The following is an 11,554-nucleotide window of genomic DNA, read 5'->3' as shown; positions in this document are numbered from 1 at the left end:
CTAAACTGTCTGTCTAATTAGAAGCAGACTGACATGATCTTGTGATCTGCCAGGACTTTGAATTTTCCTGATATATTTTTCTAGTGGAATGTTTTTTATGGTGCTGTTGCTGATTTGTGTATCTGTACATCTTGGATCTCCTTAACTACTGAAGTATTTTTATGTTCCCCTTTTGTTTTTTTTTAAAAATAAAGTTTTATTTTATTTATTTGTTGTAAGATTGACCTAACTTCCCAAAGGGTGGACAATGAAAAAAGAGGATAATTTCTCTAGTCACACATTTCAATTTTATTTATTCATTTAATTTTTATAGCCACCCATCTGTGATGAAAGTGCAGCTGAAGGAGAAGTGGGGGAATTTTGGTAGTAACACTACAGCTTCCCAGGGAGGTGGCAACACATTCTGGAGAGGGTCAGAAAACAGTAAATGCATATTTCTGAATGGAAGGTGAAGTGCAGGTTCGAGGTAAATATTCAGGCTAGCCACATCCTAAAATAGGGATATATTTGTTAGGTTAGAAGATTATAGCTTTAGTCTGGCAAGATTCTATCTGTTAAGTGCAAGCAAATAAAATTCTGGACTTGAGTGGATCTCACTGTGTCATTTCTGGGGCTTGGGCCTGACACCATCTCAAACATCTCAAATTCTGAGTAGCAAAAAATTCTAAAACCGTTAAAACAATTAAAGCTGTACAAGATAAATATATACAGCAGCTGAAAAAAATTATAATTTTCAATAAAGCCAAGAAATGGCCCTTAATGCATCAGGGTCCCAGGCCTGGGCCCTTAGGCAGGTTTTGGGATTATTCTAATCTCTGAAGCAGGGGTGTCAAACTCACGGCCTGCAGGCCAGATGCATCATACGTTGGCCATGCCCACCCCCTTTTTAATGAAGGGGGAAAAGTCATGATACGTCATGTGACAACAATGTAACAATGCGAGTTTGACATCCCTGCTCAGAAGGAAAGATGTTCCAAAGGGCAAGAGCTGCAGCGGAGAAGGCATGTTTCCTAATCCCTACCAGCTGACATTCCTTGTTGACAGGACCCGCAGCACGCCCAACCTGTCAGGCTGGATGGATAGAAACTATTATGAAAAGTCATTCCTTAAGTAACCCAGTCTTAAGCCATGTAGGACTTTAAAGGTAACAACAAGCACCTTGAATTATACCTGGAAACACACTGGCAACTAGTGCAGCTCATTGCATATCCAACACCATTTATTTGGTGCAGCCAAAAATTCAATATAATGTATACTTTTTATCTTTTAATATAGTGGTTAGGGAGATTATTGTTACTTCAGTACTATGGTATATCTTTGATATGAAACAAAAATAGTATATGTTTATTGATCACTTCATAAGATACAGTTTTCATAGGAAAACTTGACCTAGTTACTTCAGAATTATGTGGCTATGTGCTTCCCAACTAGACAATAAGATTGTATCCATGGACATGAAATGCTTTGTAATTAACTTGAAGATGCAACATTTACAATTATAATAATATTTCATTTTAAAATATTGCCTAGCTTCAAAATGTTATTTTAAAGTATGTCGCACAGTGAAAGCATAAGCCTTTAGAATAGTAGTATGGAAATACCTAGGGTTTAGGCAGTTCGAAATTCTTAATAGCATGGCAGGATTAGTTTCAATTCAGGCCTATACTATTTTGAATAAAAGAACTCATGCATCTATTTGTTATGTGGGTGTATTTTAATACCGACTGTGTGACAATTGCATGATAATTATTCTTAGTAGAGCTGTTGGACAGCAGTCAGAATTACTGAGGGTTACTGAAGTCTATAGACTATAGAGGAAGGAAAAAATATCCCATTCAGTTGACACAGCATGGCTTGGCTTGAGATGGAAAATGGTGTAATGATGAAGAGCATGGAGATACTAGATCAGAATCCTGATACAACTCTCCAAACCTGTCTGAACCTTGAAACAATTGGAATTCATTCATGCCACAAGGACTGCACTCCAAATAACTGCCATTCTAATATTGCTGATGCATTCAATACGAATTAGTGGAAATATTGTGCTGTTTTTGCTTAGGAAGTAGGGAAATTGTCAAGGTCAAGTAGCACATAAAGATTCAATTGGACACCTGAGCAGAACAGGCTGATAGCTTAGCATTAATTGAAGTTCCACAAATTCAAAAAGACTCTATTGTTTGCCTCTATTGAGTGTCATTTCACTTTCCCAGCTCAAATTCACAGGGAATTTTTATAATGCAAATAAAAACAATATCAGCACAAAAATAGGAACAATACTGAACAGTTGCAATTTTAAATCTTTCTCCCTCTGTAGTGTCCAGTAAAACACTTGATATAGTATATTAGTAGTGAGTGTTACCAGTGGTGTGGGAAGGTAATGCACAGGTCATAACTACCAAATACAATTAAAGCATATGCTGTCATTTTTGGTTTAATGTAATGCCATCTTCCACTTTAAATTAGTATAACATTCTTACTGATGTGCTAACATGAGCACTCATAATATTGCATTGTCACAATGCAGATTTATGGTGAGCTGGTCCAACATAATTGCAAATATATTTTGAGATTAATGCTTGCATAACTAATTTAGTGCACAACAATCTCATTTCTCAAGAAGCAAAAAACATGTGCACAAAATATCTCAGAAGTAAATGCTAAGCTACAGGAACATTAATGAATTCAGGCACTTACCTAGATGTTCACTTGAAGAGTCTTACATTATAACAGCAATGAGCTATTATATTAGTTGCGTGACATGTTCATGCCATGCGAGTGGGAGAAAAGCAAAACCCAATGATTTGTTTAGATCAAGGAAAATTAGATGGGTGTATGACCCCCATCCCAAATCTGCTGAAGGTCATCATCAGGTGTGATCAATGCAGTCTCAGCTTTGTAATCTAGCCTGAAACCTTACTGAAAAAAGTCTAAATAATCTATTCTTCCCCCACAGTCCTTAGGATGTGCAAGCCTACACCTTCTGCAAATGAAAGTTGTCCAGTTCTACAACATCTTGGGGGGTGGGTGGGGGGGGAAATCTCATACATGGGACTCAAAACAGAAAGAAGCAATAATCAAAAAGACAATATAAACCTGCATATAGTGGACCTATAGTAATTACTTAAAATAAGAATCATAGAAGAACTTTCAGAACTTTCTCTCCCTTAAAGAGACAATTGAGGAAAGGGACCAAATAGTTATTTAAAAAAAATTTTTTTTTTCAGAACAAACAGAGGCTTGTTATTTTATCTACCGCAAGATTTACTGGTGAACCAACGTGATATATTTAGATACATATTCATGTATTTATATCTACTTATATTTATATATCTATATTATTTATTTATTTTATAGACAATATTTATCATTAATGTATTTAATGATAAGTATACTATAATGATTGCTTGATATTGCTGGATATATGCAAGTATTTGAATGCTAGTGTTTAAATATACTAAAGATAGTACTGTAATTTAAGGAATAGAGATATATAGCATAATATAACACACACACACACACACACACACACATATATATTTCAGGTAGATAGCCTTATTTGACTTTAAAGAAAGAAGAAATTTATTCAATAACTATCAATTAATTAACAAAATATTTAATTGTATTATTAAGTCAAATTAATTTGAATGTAAAGTAAGCATTATAGAGGAATTTTAGAGGTATTTTGTTGATTAGTGAAGTATTGAATGTTAATGATATTGAGAAAGTAGAACTAGATAGATTGCTAGATAGATTGCTAAATAGGGAGTGATACTGGGGGAGGTATTATAACATCTATTTGGGAAGGAACTTCGAGGAACTAGGATAGAGACTAAAAGAAAGGAAGAGAAGAATAGGGGTGGATATATGGTACTGTGGAATTTTTTTAAAAAAAATATCAAGATGACGAGTACGACCACCACAGTTATAAAAATAGGGAGGGGGGAGCAACCTCGATAGTAGCCTCCCCCTCAGGACCACGTTCAGTGGAAAGCATGTTGGAAAGTGAGAAATCAGGCACCACTGTGAATTTGCAGAGTATGCAATCAACTTCGATGGCAATACAAGAGACAATGATGAAGATGCAGGAGATAATGACAAAAATCATGAAGACATCAAAAACGATATGGGAGAAGTGAAAGGAGAGCTATGCAAATTAGACAACAAAATTGGCACAATGCAGGAAACGATAACAAAAAATGAACAGAAGATAAGTACGGTAGAGGTCAAAACGGAACAAGTGGGGAAAAAACTAGATATAACAGAAAGCAGAATGGTGGCAGCAAATAGAAAGTTAGAAGAGGCCATAATAAACTTAGAGATGGAAAAATCAATATTCTATCTTCGATTCCAAAATATAGTGGAAAGCAAGGAGGAAGAGCTTCCAAAATTGATGGCAGAATTCCTCGTGGAACCTCTGCAAAAAAATAAACAAGAAGTTGAAAACGAGATAGATGAAGTTTATAGGATACACACGAACTATGCATGTAGACACAAACTACCTAGAGAGGTGCACGTAAAGCTCATAAGAAAGAAAATTAGAGACAAAGTCTATAGTAGAACAAGAGGATCCCCCTGGTTTACAAAGGAAACCCTTTCTCATACCTACTGTACTGTTAGGTGTGCAGATCAAGGAAATTTTCTTTTGCATAAGATAAATCTATCATTCAAAAAAATTGGAGTGAACAAACCAGAATGATTTTTTGCTAATTGTATTGGAATCATTTACAAAACTCACACTTATTAAACACCAGCTCAGCAATATTTCCTAAATTCCTTAAGACATCATAGGAGATAAGTGTTTAGTATGTATCAGGATTTAATTAGGAAAGGGACTGAGAGATAGCTAGAATGTGTTTGGGCAGTTTACATTTGAGCAGAAATGGGAGACGGCAGAACTGTTTAGTTGTAACCTGCCTGCAGATGAAGTACCTGGGAGAACACTTGCTTCTCTTGTAGAGAATGAGTAAATGAAAGTTTACTAAATTATTATTGCAAAGAGACCACAAACCTTAGTGTTTCCTCAACCAAAGAAAAGTAAATTACCTTGCATAACTTACCTTAGACCTCTGAAAACTCAGGAGAACACATAATAGTAATTTGTATGTTTATCTTAGTATCTAAATTCAATATTGTTTAGCAAGCAGGTTTGCTCAAAAACTCAGAAAACAGCTGTTAATCTGACAGGCAGCACACTAAGTAGCAGTTATATTGGAATGATTACAGGATGCTTATAGGGAGGGGTTGCAGCATCCTCCTTTAAGCAAAGAGTTGGACTAGGTGATTTTTACATCTCTTCAATACTGATAGTATTTCTGATATGAAATATCTAGAATGGAAGAGCAGTGTAGTTATCAAGTTACATGATATATTATCTGTTTTGTGAACCCAGACATTACAGATTTAAAACTGTATCTTGTGGATTAGAATATTAAGTGCTTTCAGACAATTGTGGCTTAATCCATAAGATTTGGTTAAGCAATCCACTTTATTATATGCAAACCCAGTTTTAATCTTTGCTCTCTATTTTCTACATTCAGTTTATTTTGTGTTTTCATGCTGTTTTATTGTATTGTATTGTATTATTTATCTGCGAAGGTTATTTAATGCATCATGCATACCACTATTTGTTATATCTTAGTGCTGTGATGTAGAGCTTTGTAAGATTACCCCAGAAAAAGAAGACAATTAGAGCAATAAAAAGGAAAGTGTTAATATCTTAATGACTTTAATCAAATCTATGGTGGGATGACATTTCCCTTTTGTATAAATTGTAAATTAAGAAACAATACAGAAAAGAACAATCAAAATGATCAAAAGTTTTAATTAGGGAATATATGCTAAAATAATTTTTCAATAAATTTTGTGGGAGGAAATCCCTCTCCCCACAAATGGGCTACGTAGCATAGCAGAAGCTTCATAAATACTTAATATTGCAAATTGAGTATTTGAATATTAAATTGGTCACAAAATTATATTAATTGTCAGATGGAAAGACCTAAAAGCAACAGCTGGGGTTTTACCAACTCCTATCAGTTTCATTACTTCTTTTTAACGATGAGGTGGTACCTATTTCAGCAATTCAACAAGTAGATTGACTAAAGGGTGCAAGGAGGACGACGTGTAATTCAGTTGTTTTTTTTGTGTAGATGTTTCTATTACACTGACTTGAGCATACAGTCTATTAATGGATCTGCCAGTTCTTGTTACTGTTAATAACTCTATCTAGTTCTTCAGGGCTTCAGAAGTGGCATTTAAAAAGGCTTATTTCATGTTGATGTATGGAAAAATATTACCATGCAATTTACTCCTACAGATGATTGTTTCATTCAGAAATGCTCTGCTGCAGTTTTAGCTTTGCATTTTGTTTTTCTCTGTTGCATCTGGTTTGATAGTTCGGCTCCAATAATGAATTAATTGATGAGTAGGCCAATGTAGTTGTGGGAATGGCTTTGTTTCCCTGCTGCTTTTATTGTGGCTCAGCAATATCCTGTGGCTTCCTTTATACTGAGCTTCTAATATAAGGTTATTGCATCAGATTTTATATAAATGGATCAGGGAATCCATATCTTTATATTCTCTTATTGTTCAGAAGCAGACCTCTTTGGAGAAACAACTATTAAAGTGCGATAGGGAACAACAGAATTTTCAGTCTAGACGACTTTAAAATAAACAAGGGCCAATTTTCTTCATATTTTTGTTTTTAATTAAGTGTTTAACGAATCAAGGCTTTGCTAAATAATTAGGCACAATTCCTAATCCCATTCCATAAACAATTCCATTTTAGAAGATGAACAGGTCATTCTGTTTATTCCTTTTAAATGATAATTGCACTGAAAGGGTATGGAGATTTGTACCACTAGAAGACAGTAGCCTTTTATACTGTGCATCCCTTTTTAATAGCTTGGACTACCAAATTGCCTTTACTAAGTAAATGTTTAGAGTTTTAAAATGTTTTCATGTTTTCCTTTATCAACAATTGCTAGTAATAATAGTAGTAAAAAAGGCAGAATAAAAATCCAATGAACAAACAAATAAAAAATAGTTGTATATTTTTGTTAAGTTACTGAACCATGAATAATACTACAGGTAGCCTTCAATTTACAACCAGTTATTTAATGCCTATGTGGAATTATAACGGCCCCAGAAAGGGTCTTTTACAGCCCCTGAAAGCACTTTTAATAATTGTGGAATGTTACTTGCCCTCCTCCCAGCCATCAAATGACTGTATTTTGGGCATTTGGTAACTGGCTTGCATTTACTTTTAAGTTTGCAGCATCCTATAGTCATGTGATCTTGTTTTGCAATGGTTTCTGGCAAAAAAACACCCTTTCAGGGAAGGAATTAGTTTAACGACTGCATAAGTTGCTAAATGATCACACAATTCACTTAATGACCATGAAAATAGTTGTAAAATCAGGTCCAGTCATGTGGGTGCCTTGACTTACGACTGCTATGATTTATGACAGAAAATCCAGTCCCAAGTCTGAGTCAGAACTCCCAGACTACCTGAAAAATCAATAATCTTTAGAACTGTCTCAAGAGATTACTTGCAATATAGCATTTGAAGAATACTGTACCAAATATATTTCTCTGAAGAACTTGGTTTATTGATGTGATTGGAGGAGAAACTTCAAGAATAGTCTACATTTGACTCTCCATTACACAGGAAGGGGATTCATAAATCATACCCACAAATAAAAGTTTTATTGCTCCCGTCTATATTCTCAGCTTAATCAGTCCTATAGTGAGATCCAATAAAAATTCTCTGTGGATGAAAGACTACTCACTAGTGGAATAAAAACAGTAGACCCAGCCTGTAATATATATTTTATGAATATCCTTCATTATTTTATATGGAATATAGGAAGCTCCTTCTCTTATCAACTATTTTCTGGGCTGAACTCATATGAATAAGCAAGATTACATGATTGCATGACTTCTCCAGATAGTGAAGGTTGTATACATAGAACTCAATATTATCATCATGTCAGCTTTTTAGGAGATCTCTCAAGCCCTTTGCACATTTAAGAAAAGTGCAATTATTCTAAACCACTTGTTAAATGTGAGAAAGCAAGCTAATGAACTTGTAATTGTGATTCAAACTTTAAGTCCCATATTCCTCTATGACTGAATGATGTAGAAGTAGTCCTCAACAATTGAGCTCCGAATTTTTGTTGCTAAGTCAGACATTCATTTTGCCCTATTTTACGAACTTTTTTGCCACACGTTAAGTGAATCACTGCAGTTGTTAAGTTAGAACACGATTGTTAAATTAATTTGTTTGTCCTTTGACTTTGCTTGTCAGGTGGTCACAAAAAGGGATCACATGACTCCAGGACAGTCCAACTATCATAAATATGATGAGTCAGTTGCCAAGCATTTGAATTTTGATCACATGACTACGGGGATGTTGCAATGGTTGTAAATGTGAAAAACGGTCATAAGTCACTTTTTTCAGTGCCATTGTAACTTCAAAGGTTCATTAAATGAACTGTTGTAAGTAAGGACTATATGTAGTATTATTCTTGTCCATTAAGCTTCCCCACTACTAATTAAAAATAGAATATATTTTCTTTTTTTTCATTATTGGACACTTCTGTTAGGGCTCCAAATCCTTTGAAGCTGTTTCATGCAGCTCCATGTTTTTTAGCTTTCCATGAATTAATATGTATTTCCTCCAATTGACCAATGGCAGTGTGTAAAAAACAATAGCCAGCCAATGGCTCACTGCTATCCTTTCCTTGCTTTTACCAACTGTACCTATTTTTAGGGAAAGTGGGGGGGAGAGCTGTGCTTCTTCATTGAATTTATAAGAAAGTAGTGGCATAGCACAACAGGGCTTTTTAACTTTGACAATAAGGGATAGAATTCAAGGGGCCAGAAGACAGAAAAAGAATTTCCATCAGCAGGAAATTGCCTACCCCAAACTCTAGAGGAAACACTGCAATTCTATCTCTGCAGCATTTCCTACTCCCAGATCAGCAAAATGCCTGTATGTGTAAAGACTTAAGTTTCCCTAGGAAATTTCTTTTACTCCCTGTCAAAACAAATACTGTGTTGAGACACATAGAGATTCCTGCAGTTAACTGTATTAGAATATGACATGAATTAGCTTGAATTTTTTGTGCAATTTTCTATTTATCTTAAATGAGTTAATTGAATGTTTTAATTACAAAACTGAAACTCACTGAAGAATTCTTGAAAACAAATACTGCTTCAACTCTTACTTAAAATTATATAAGAAAAGCATTAAAAAGAGATGAGTCCTTTATCTCAATAAGGAGTGACCTCATCTTCAAATGCATCAGAATAATTTTGAGCATGCTAACTCTGTTCATGCTCTAGAACATGAAGATTATCTCTCAGCTTCTCCTGCTTCATAAAATGTAGGTTCACGTGTACTTTTATAAGTACATTTGTCTCAGCTCTCAGGCTGGGCAAGAAATCCAAATCCAAATTCTGGACTTGGGTATATTAAATATATGTCTTCAATGTGAGGTTATAAAAGTCCAGAAGTCAAGTTCCTATAGATCCTTTTATAGGAAAGTCTCTGTATTGTTCCTAGAAATGAGTAAACCCAGACAGCCTTCTAAATCAGGGGTCCCCAACCCTCGGTCTATGAACCAGCACTTGTCCGCAGCATGCCAGAAACTGGGCTGCGCAAACAAGCAAACCCCCATCTACCGGATGCAGGCAGCACGTGAAACCATGGCCCCTCTGGGCCGCAGAAAAACCTCTCTCCACAGAACTGGTCCCTGGTGCCCAAAAGGTTGGGGACCACTGTTCTAAGGGAATATTGGAAAGTGCAATTGGTCAATTGAAGAGAAACTGCAATTGGGCGCCCTGCAGGCTTTATGCTTATTTTTTTTAAATTAAGGATGATGATCTTGGGAATGAAGGTGTTTTGTGAAGGACTCTTTTGACAAAATGGGGAGCTCAATATTTTTTTCTTACTTGAGTAAACTGATACCTTTTGCAAATTTCATCTATCAAAACATACTTTGTCCATTTTAGCCTTGGTATCAAATTGCCTTAAATAATCTTTTGTTCTGTTGCCTGGGTTCACTGAAAGCTTAGGTAAGAAGTGGGGAAAAGTGACTGCTAGAAAGCTTGGTATCCTTCCCATAATACTAATTTCATTTTGTATTTCAAGCATTCAGACCATAGATCAAAATAAGTTCTGAACTTTCTATTAGCCTAATTTTCTTAAACTCATTATGCTCCAAGATTTGTGGAAAAGGAGAAAGATGACTTGAAATGCTGTATCTGTACCTCTTAGCACCAATGGATTTAAATTGGTCCAACTCATTTTTGTATCATTTCTCAAACATTTGTCATCTCTTGCTATCTCCATGTTCTGCAGACACAGCTACATTATAGATTGTTGGTGAAGAATTAAACTGATGAGTGGTATAAATACAACTGAAATTTATATTATTATTTATATCACAGAAAGCCATTATTTGAAATAAAGAGGACTGATTTAAATCAGTGTGATCAAGGCAATTTTATTTCCTTTCTTATGTAAATAGGAAATCTGACCTCTAACAATGAAAATATATTCAATAAATGCATATGGGCTCAGAATTATGTCTCATTTAGTTCAATAGTCATCTCACAAGAAAAGTGGATAAGACTGCTGCCTGAACAATTTTAATTTGTGACTAAATTGAATCTTATTTAAAGAATGGAATAATTTAAAGCCATTCTGTGAAAACTTTCTCAAGAGGCAATAGTTCTTTTACTTATCCATCATCTAAGACACACTCTGGAGGGGTTCTCAGAATGACATGTTATGAGATAGGTAGGTTAACTCTCTGTATTAAGCATCTTCATGGCTAAATTCTCAATCTATCATTGTGAAGATCCCTTCAATCAAGATGGTTGGTATGATTGTGTGAAGCCCTCTCCTTTGTACTTGTAAATGCATCTTAGTAAGGAATCTGCAGGCTATACAATTGTTTAGGATCCTCTTCTGTCCAGTATTTGTTTTACTCCATCTTACCTTGACACAGAAACAAAGAATGAAATGCTTGTGATTGAGATTTAAAAGTAAACTCTCTAGGCAAATTAAGTTGTTTCATCATGAATATGAAATTGCCTAAATTGGAGACAGTAGTGCAATAAAGAAGAAATGAAACTATTAAATCAATTCTCCACTTATGCAAAAAAGGCATTTTCACTCAGTAAGATGTTTGATCTTTTCAAGTCTTCAAAACTGTTTCAGAATGGGCAGTACAGAAAGCAATGGATGGGAGAAGAACAGAGCAGATGATCTTGTCAACTATCAAATTATGGATTTTGATTATTATTATGTCTTAAATGAATGCAACTATTCCAAAAGAAAAGAATATATCTAACTCAGGGTTGAATATGTTATGACCCAGGTGGTCAAGGCAAAGCAGGCCTCTAGGAGTCCTTTATTTCTCTCAACAAACAGCCCTCCAATTGGTAAGGCTCCACTCCCATGCTACCCTGAAGGCAGCAACCCTCAGTCCTGCAAACAACAGCCCCTATAGTACAAATAAAGTCCACCGAGCAAAAGCATACTCAC

Source organism: Pantherophis guttatus, chromosome 1, assembly GCF_059756535.1.
Source record: "Pantherophis guttatus breed Tessera chromosome 1, ASM5975653v1, whole genome shotgun sequence".
NCBI lineage: Eukaryota > Metazoa > Chordata > Lepidosauria > Squamata > Colubridae > Pantherophis > Pantherophis guttatus.
This window is presented reverse-complemented; position numbering follows the sequence as displayed.